The sequence below is a fragment of the Manis pentadactyla genome, chromosome X (genome assembly GCF_030020395.1).
Source record: "Manis pentadactyla isolate mManPen7 chromosome X, mManPen7.hap1, whole genome shotgun sequence".
In the NCBI taxonomy this organism is placed as follows: domain Eukaryota; kingdom Metazoa; phylum Chordata; class Mammalia; order Pholidota; family Manidae; genus Manis; species Manis pentadactyla.
In genome coordinates this window covers 106,527,004-106,536,067 of record NC_080038.1, presented here as the reverse complement: position 1 = coordinate 106,536,067, position 9,064 = coordinate 106,527,004, and positions in this window count along the sequence as shown.

Below are 9,064 nucleotides of genomic sequence, written 5' to 3'. Positions count from 1 at the left end.
GGGCCCTGAAATTCTGTATTTTGAAAAGGAAGTTCTTTAGCATACTAAATATTAAAAACTAATGGTTTATGGTCAGAGACAAAGATGATCAGGGATAGAAGCCTGGTGTGTTACCCAGCCTCCAAATTGGCCCTTAGTAAACCCATCTCCCTGTATATACACTTTTATAATAGTCCCCTCCCACATTTGATTGTGTTTGGCCTGTCACCAAAAAAATATGGCAGAAATGATGGTTCTTTCCTAAATTGGGTCATAAAAGGACTGGGGGCTTCCATCTTGGGGATTGTCTGTGATCGCTGACACTGGGAGAAACCAGCCGAGGATACTCTGGCGGTCTATGGGCGGTTCCACATGGCGGGCAACCAAAGCTTCTGGCCAGCAGTCTGTGAAGGTCTGAGGCCTGCTAATAACCATGGAAGAGCAAATGAGCTTAACAGAAGATCACACAGCCCCAGTCAAGGCTTCTGGTGACTGTAGCCCTAGCTGCCATCTGGACAGCAATCTCATTGCGTTTCCTAAACCACAACCGTGAAGTGAAGCCACTCCTAGATGGCTCCTGACACTCAGAAACCATGAAAAAATAAATGCTTTCTTTTAAATGCTGCTAACTTGTTATGCAGCAATAGACGTGGTAAATTCCATATGAAAATCACAAGACAGAATTCAAGATCACCAATTAAGGTTTTAAGAAATACCCAAAGGCTTTTTCCTTAATTAATTATAATTGATTTATTGATTCAATAGATATTTATTAGATGTCATCTCTCTATGTATATATTTATAGCCTGGTTCCTCCATTAGAATTACAGTGATCAAATCATCCTAAATTTTAGCACTGAAAGTCCCACCTCCCAGGAAACCTTCCCATTTAAAGCAGGGCAGTTGATCACCCTAATTCAAATACACCAAATAGTCAGGGACATGTTCTTGTTTGTTACTATGCCCCAGTATCTAGAACAGAATCTAGCATATAGTTGGTGTTCAGTACATATTTTGAATGAAATAATTAGTGAAATAACACTCCAAGTGCTTCTTGACCATACCTCTCCTAGTGAGCAAACAAGCTGAGCTGGGTTCCATTTGAATGGTACACTGCACAGTTTAGTCTGGATTGGGAAGAAGATTGGTAGAGGAGTCCAAAATCATGGGATTAAAACCAATTAAGGCTAATGCTTAATATAGTTTTCCACTTTGATCACACATAGCGTTGTAGGCCATAGTAAGATTTCATTTAATTCTACCTATCACAGAAAGTCATTGGAGGGTTTGAAAACAGGTGTGTGGAATAATTTGATTTATGCTTTTAAAAAGCTTATTCTGGATGCTTTATAATGGATTGTCATGGGACAAGAGTGTCACTTAGCGGAGTGTTGCACTAGACACTATGGAGGATTTGGAAGTACATAAACATAATGTAGTTGGAACACAGAATTAGTTACTGTAAAGGACTTAGTTACCAATAGGAATAAGTATGCATCCATGCTGCATTAGTAAATGCTATACAATTTAAAAGGAGGAAGAGAGTCATAACTGATATTTTCAGAGAAAGCTTCAATCAAAGAGGTGGGAATTGAGTTGATACTTGAGATGTGTGAGTAGAATAAAGCAAGGATGACTTTTTTGGCAAAAGAAATAAAATCACAGATAGAATAGTGGTAGCATGTTTGTGGCACAGGGAATAGTTTGGATTGATTAAGTCTGAGGATTCTTTTTAGTGAAGTAGGCTGTTTTTTAATTAGGTCGGTACTAGTTCACACTGGAATGATGTTGAATATTCAGGGATTTGGGGGTGGAGATAAGAGGGTTGCTACTCTTTGTTTCTCTTATCAGTGTGATGGGATATGTCTAAATTAAAAGTATGTAGAGTTGAAGGTACCAAAGAAAGAAAAAGACCTAAATCTTATTCCCTCTTTCTATTGATGTTGTGGTGCTTATTATACTCACTGATCTTCTTTAGTGGATCTCAAGGGTAATATCTGGGCAAGAGACAGCTGTAAGTTGGTACAAACACTCAAGAGTTCTTGGCACAACAGAAATCAGAGAAGGGATTTCAACTATGAGCAACCCCATAGGAGAGAAAAGATTTGAATTCTTAAGTTAATGGCCAACAGGCTTTGTCATCTCTGGGAAGATATTTGTGACTTTTTATTCAATTTAAAATTGACAGTAAAAATTACCTATCAGTGAGTTTACCACTGCCTGTCATCATCTCATAATGAGGTTTTTAATGCTAATTTTAGATGAGTGAAATCAATAGCCAATAATGTCTTTTGAAAATTCACCAGCAAGACTACCTTTGTTAATATGGAAAATCAAGATCCTTCAAAGATAATAACAATTTTTATTTTGTATTTAGTAACTTTCCAGTAGGAAAAAAATGGCTTGAGATCAATCCCTTTACTATCTAATATACTGACTGATTCATGGACAAAGTCAGAGTAATTTTTATTCAAACTACACATATGATAATTTTTTTCTTCAATTTTAAAATGAAAATCAGAAACATTTGTTTATTAAAATGTGTCTATCTTTTTCACTTTTTGGGATGTTAATGAATTACCATTGTAAATTGCTTGTGATCTTTCTGACAGTGTTATCCCAGTACATCTCTTATTTTTTATTTTTTTACCTTAACTACAATATCTTTCATTTAAACTCAACATATTGCCAACCAAGGTCTAGCAAACATTTCTCTTTTTCTTCTATATTAATTGCCATGGCATTTTTACTGTTTAACTTTCTTTCTTGGTTCACTTATAATGTGGATAATACCTGGGAGGATTTTTAATGACCTACCACAAGACTAAATATTATTCTTAAATAAGAAAAAGTTTCACCAGTCAATAACTAATAACTTTCAATGTGAGCACATATGAGTGATAAGAATTAGTGAGTACTGGTTAGGTATAAATTTTGGACATTCAATTGTTGGTGACAAAGACAAAGTTGGGACCTGGCTAGATCTCTGCTCTCCTATCAGAACTCCATGGCCTGGACTGCTTTTTCTGACTTTCCATCTAATAAAATCTTCCTGTCATATTCTGTATTATTTGGGTACAATGAACCCACAACTGTTATATTTGAAAATAACATCAAGATGAATTAATTTCAGGGTGTAAATGGGTAAGAGTGGCTTGATGTGTTAACTTTCATCCTAACTGGGACCTCTTAGAGACCCTGTAATTGATATAGAGGATACAATTCCAATAGTACTATTAGACAAATTGTGACAAGAGAATGGGGATAGATTGATATTATTGGTCATACTGTCAAATTAATTTTTTATGAAAACTGCACCCCAAAGATCTTATGAAACAAATCTGTCATTCAAAAATAACTACATTGAATGAAGTATAAACTAGAAATAAAAATTGAATGTAACAAGACAAAGCATGTAATATGTTTTTATATATTCAGTAGTACATGCCTGCCCACATATGTTGGGTACATATTCGTACATCACCATCCATTCATTTAAGAAACATATTGTGAGCCAGACACTGATAAATAAGGAAGAGCATCAGAAAATAATTAATTCATTAATTAAAAGTCACACTATTCTAACAATCACACCCACAATTATAGTGGGTTCCACAGTGGTATCCATAGTACCAGATATATGTTTATTTCCCTCTGGATTCCAGAATACAGATAGAAGAAACAGATTTTCTCCCATCTTATTGCTTCACTCTTTCCCAGGGTGGTGATCTTCTGCATAGGTTCAAACTAGCCTTTGAGAAGGATAAAGAATCAAAATCCAAGAAATTCACTTGTTTTCAGATGCAACTGATGCAGATCTTGCATACATTGCTTACATTCACATTCCATTGGCCTGAACTTAGTCATACGGTTTTACCTAGCTGCAAAGAAGGGAGGGAAATATAAATTCCAGTTGAGTGTGTGGTCATTTGTCCAAGAAGAAGGGGAGAATAGATTTTTGGGGCATAATTAGTGGTCTAGAATAGAGTGCTCTTCCATTCTATTCTAAGTTGTTTTGATGTCTCCTATGGGCACTGGGAGCTAACTGAAAGATTTTACAAAGTAGTGCTTTGAAGAACAGATTGGAGAGAGATAATACTCTGGGAGACAACTTAGAATATTTTTGCAATACTCCAAGGATTAGATGGTCTAGTCTTTAACCAAGACAGTAACCTACATTTATGGTTTACATTAAGTTGCACACTCAAATGCTAGGCACATTGAAAAAGCAGAAAATATATCTACTAATTAGAAAGAGGGAGTGTCACCCACTAAATATATTCCCATTCTCCCATCCTCTGTCTCAGGGAAGAAGACTCTGGACATTTCTCCCTTTGCAACAGATGTAGCTAACGATAGCCGTGGTATTAATGGGTCCTCCTAGACCTCTCCACAACAACGTGAGTTTTCATTTTTCCTGATTGTAAAAATCTGGTGAGAATAATACAGCACCAACCTCATCACACCTGTTATTACAGGAGCAACTTTAACGTGTATATTTCCACAAATTCCACTTGTGATTCTTAACACTCAAGTTAAGAAACAGTATTAAATTCCAAATATATAGAGATTGCTTATGATAAGCACTGATTTATTTATAATATACTCTTAAATCAAACTTTACAGATTTAAGGACAATGGTAGAACAAAATTCTGTGATTTGTAACATGACTGTTGATAGGCACCTTGACGCAGGACTCTTGGAATTTAGGATAATCTATATTTAGACCTGCTTAATATGCACTACCAATATTGAAAACTCACAGCAATCACTATATTCACATAATTCTTATTAACCAAGCAATGGGAGACTTCTGTTCTTAGTTTTCTCATAGACTTAATATTTCTTTACAGACTGAACTTATTCATTGCCCATCCTTGTTCCATCTCACCTTACCTGAGCCTTCTGTGCCCCATCCTGCTCTGTCCTAGTTAGCTCTGCCATTTTGTCAGATTTGGTTGTGTCCTACCATAACCCACTTTACACTTACCTTTGCAATGAGCTTATTCTACTCTATCCCTCCCAGAACTCTACAGATTTTACTTTTTCAACCCTAAAGTGACCAGTTCCCTACTATGCCCTACCTGCCTTATGCTAGCTCACTCTGACATACTGTGTCATGACCTGTTTTGCCCTGCTGACTTGCTCAACTCTTCTTTGTCCTAGGCATATTTGCCTGCTTCCTGCATTTTCTGAATTTTACCTTTAGCAAAAGGTCCTGCTCAATCCCTCCTGGCCTTTCCCAAACCCTCCTTACTCTGACTTGAACCCATCCTACATTTTCCAATGTGTACCAACCTGCCCTACATAGCCTTTTCCTGTCCTGCACAATGCTTTCATACTCTGCTCTTCAATTTTTGTGGCTCTGCTGTCCTGGGTGATGATACCTTTCTATCAAATAGACCTTGAGTAAAGCTTCTAATACCTGTTGTTCAGCAGTAAGATGATGGCAATAACGTTGTGGAAATTTTTTAAAAATTCATTTTGTTATTATTACTCTACAATTACATGAAGAACATTATGTTTACTAGACTCCCCCCTTCACCAAGTCCCCCCCACAAACCCCATTACAGTCACTGTCCATCAGCGTAGTAAGATGCTGTAGAATCACTACTTGTCTTCTCTGTGTTGCACATCCCTCCCTATACCCCCCCAATTATACATGCTAATCGTAAGGCCCCCTTTCTTTTTACGCACCCTTATCCCTCCCTTCCCACTCATCCTCCCCAGTCCCTTTCCCTTTGGTAACTGTTAGACCATTCTTGAGTTTTGTGATTCTGCTGCTGTTTTGTTCCTTCAGTTTTCCTTTGTTCTTATACTCCACATATGAGTGAAATCATTTGGTACTTGTCTTTCTCCGCCTGGCTTATTTCACTGAGCATAATACCCTCTAGCTCCATCCATGTTGTTGTAAATGGTAGGATTTGTTTTCTTCTTGTGGCTGAATAATAGTCCATTGTGTATATGTACCACATCTTCTTTATCCATTCATCTACTGATGGACATTTAGGTTGCTTCCATTTCTTGGCTATTGTAAATAGTGCTGTGATAAACATAGCGGTGCCTATGTCTTTTTCAAACTGGGCTGCTGCATTCTTAGGGTAAATTCCTTGAAGTGTCAAATGGTATGTCTATTTTGAGCTTTTTGAGGAACCTCCATACTGCTTTCCACAATGGTTGAACTAATTTACATTCCCACTAGCAGTGCAGGAGGGTTCCCCTTTCTGCACAACCTCGCCAACATTTGTTGTTGTTTGTCTTCTGGATGGTGGCAATCCTTACTGGTATGAGGTGATATCTCATTGTGGTTTTAATTTGCATTTCTCTGATGATTAGCGATGTGGAGTATCTTTTCATGTGTCTGTTGGCTATCTGAATTTCTTCTTTGGAGAACTGTCTGTTCAGCTCCTCTGCCCATTTTTTCATTGGATTATTTGCTTTTTGTTTGTTGAGGTGCGTGAGCTCTTTATATATTTTGAATGTCAACCCTTTATCGGATCTGTCATTTATGAATATATTCTCCCATACTGTAGGGTACCTTTTTGTTCTATTGATGGTGTCCTTTGCTGTACAGAAGCTTTTTTAGCTTGATATAGTCCCACTTGTTCATTTTTGCCTTTGTTTCCCTTGCCCGGGTAGATATGTTCATGAAGAGGTTGCTCATTTTTATGTCCAAGAGATTTTTGCCTATGTTTTTCTCTAAGAGTTTTATGGTTTCATGACTTACATTCAGGTCTTTGATCCATTTCGAATTTACTTTTGTGTATGGGGTTAGACAGTGATCTAGTTTCATTCTCTTACATGTAGCTGTCCAGTTTTGCCAGCACCATCTGTTAAAGAGACTGTCATTTCCCCATTGTATGTCCATGGTTCCTTTATCGTATATTAATTGACCATATATGTTTGGGTTAATGTCTGGAGTCTCTATTCTGTTCCACTGGTCTGTGGCTCTGTTCTTGTGCCAGTACCAAATTGTCTTGATTACTGTGGCTTTGTAGTAGAGCTTGAAGTTGGGGAGTGAGATTCCCCCCCACCCACTTTATTCTTCCTTCTCAGGATTGCGTTGGCTATTCCAGGTCTTTGGTGGTTCCATGTGAATTTTTGAACTATTTGTTCCAGTTCGTTGAAGAATGCTGTTGGTAATTTGATAGGGATTGCATCAAATCTGTATATTTCTTTGTTCAGGATGGCCACTTTGACAATATTAATTCTTCCTAGCCAAGATCATGGGATGAGTTTCCATTTGTTAGTGTCCTCTTTAATTTCTCTTAAGAATGTCTTATAGTTTTCAGGGTATAGGTCTTTTACTTCCTTGGTTATGTTTATTCCTAAGTATTTTATTCTTTTTGATGTAATTGTGAATGGAATTGTTTTCCTGATTTCTCTTTCTATTGGTTCATTGTTAGTGTATAGGAAAGCCACAGATTTCTGTGTGTTAATTTTGTATCCTGCAACTTTGCTGTATTCCGATATTAGTTCTAGTAGTTTTGGAGTGGAGTCTTTAGGGTTTTTTATGTACAATATCATGTTATCTGCAAATAGTGACAGTTTGACTTCTTCTTTGCCAATCTGGATTCCTTGTATTTCTTTGTTTTGTCTAATTTCCATGGCTAGGACCTCCAGTACTATGTTAAATAACATTGGGGAGAGTGGGCATCCTGTTTTGTTCCCGATCTCAGAGGAAAAGTTTCAGCTTCTCGCTGTTCAGTATGATGTTGGCTGTGGGTTTGTCATATATGGCCTTTATTATGTTGAGGTACTTCCCGTCTTTACCCATTTTGTTGAGAGTTTTTATCACGAATGGATGTTGAACTTTGTCGAATGCTTTTTCAGCATCCATGGAGATGATCATGTGGTTTTTGTCCTTTTTTTTTTATGTGGTGGATGATTTTGATGGATTTTCAAATGTTGTACCATCCTTGCATCCCTGGGAAGAATCCCACTTGGTCATGGTGTATGATTCTTTTGATGTATTTTTGAATTCAGTTTGCTGATATTTTGTTGAGTATTTTTGCATCTACGTTCATCAGGGATATTGGTCTGTAATTTTGTTTTTTGGTGGGGTCTTTGCCTGGTTTTGGTATTAGGGTGATGTTGGCTTCATAGAATGAGTTTGGGAGTATTCCCTCCTCTTCTATTTTTTGGAAAACTGTAAGGAGAATGGGTATTATATCTTCTCTGTATGTCTGATAAAGTTCTGAGGTAAATCTATCTGGCCCATGGGTTTTTTTCCTGGGTAGTTTTTTGATTACCACTTCAATTTCTTTGCTGGTAATTGGTTTGTTTAGATTTTGTGTTTCTTCCTTGGTCAGTCTTGGAGAGTTGTATTTTTCTAGGAAGTTGTCCATTTCTTCTATGTTTTCCAGCTTGTTAGCATATAGGTTTTCATAGTACTCCCTAATAATTCTTTGTATTTCTGTGGGGTCCGTTGTGATGTTTGCTTTCTCATTTCTGATTCTGTTCACGTGTGTTGATTCTCTTTTTGTCTTAATAAGTCTGGCTAGAGGCTTATCTATTTTGTTTATTTTCTCAAAGAACCAGCTCTTGGTTTCATTGATTTTTTCTATTGTTTTATTCTTCTCAATTTTATTTATTTCTTCTTTGATCTTTATTATGTCCCTCCTTCTGCTGACTTTAGGCCTCATTTGTTCTTCTTTTTCCAATTTTGATAATTGTGACATTAGACTATTCATTTGGGATTGTTCTTCCTTCTTTAAATATGCCTGGATTGCTATATACTTTCCTCTTAAGACTGCTTCTGCTGAATTCCACAGAAGTTGGGGCTTAGTGTTGTTGTTGTCATTTGTTTCCATATATTGCTTGATCTCTATTTTAATTTGGTCATTGATCCATTGATTATTTAAGAGCATGTTTTAAGCCTCCATGTGTTTGTGGGCCTTTTTGCTTTCTTTGTACAATTTATTTCTAGTTTTATACCTTTGTGGTCTGAGAAGTTGGTTGGTAGAATTTCAATCTTTTTGAATTTACTGAGGCTCCTTTTGTGGCCTAGTATGTGGTCTATTCTGGAGAATGTTCCATGTGCACTTGAGAAGAATGTGTGACCTGTTGCTTTTGGATGTAGAG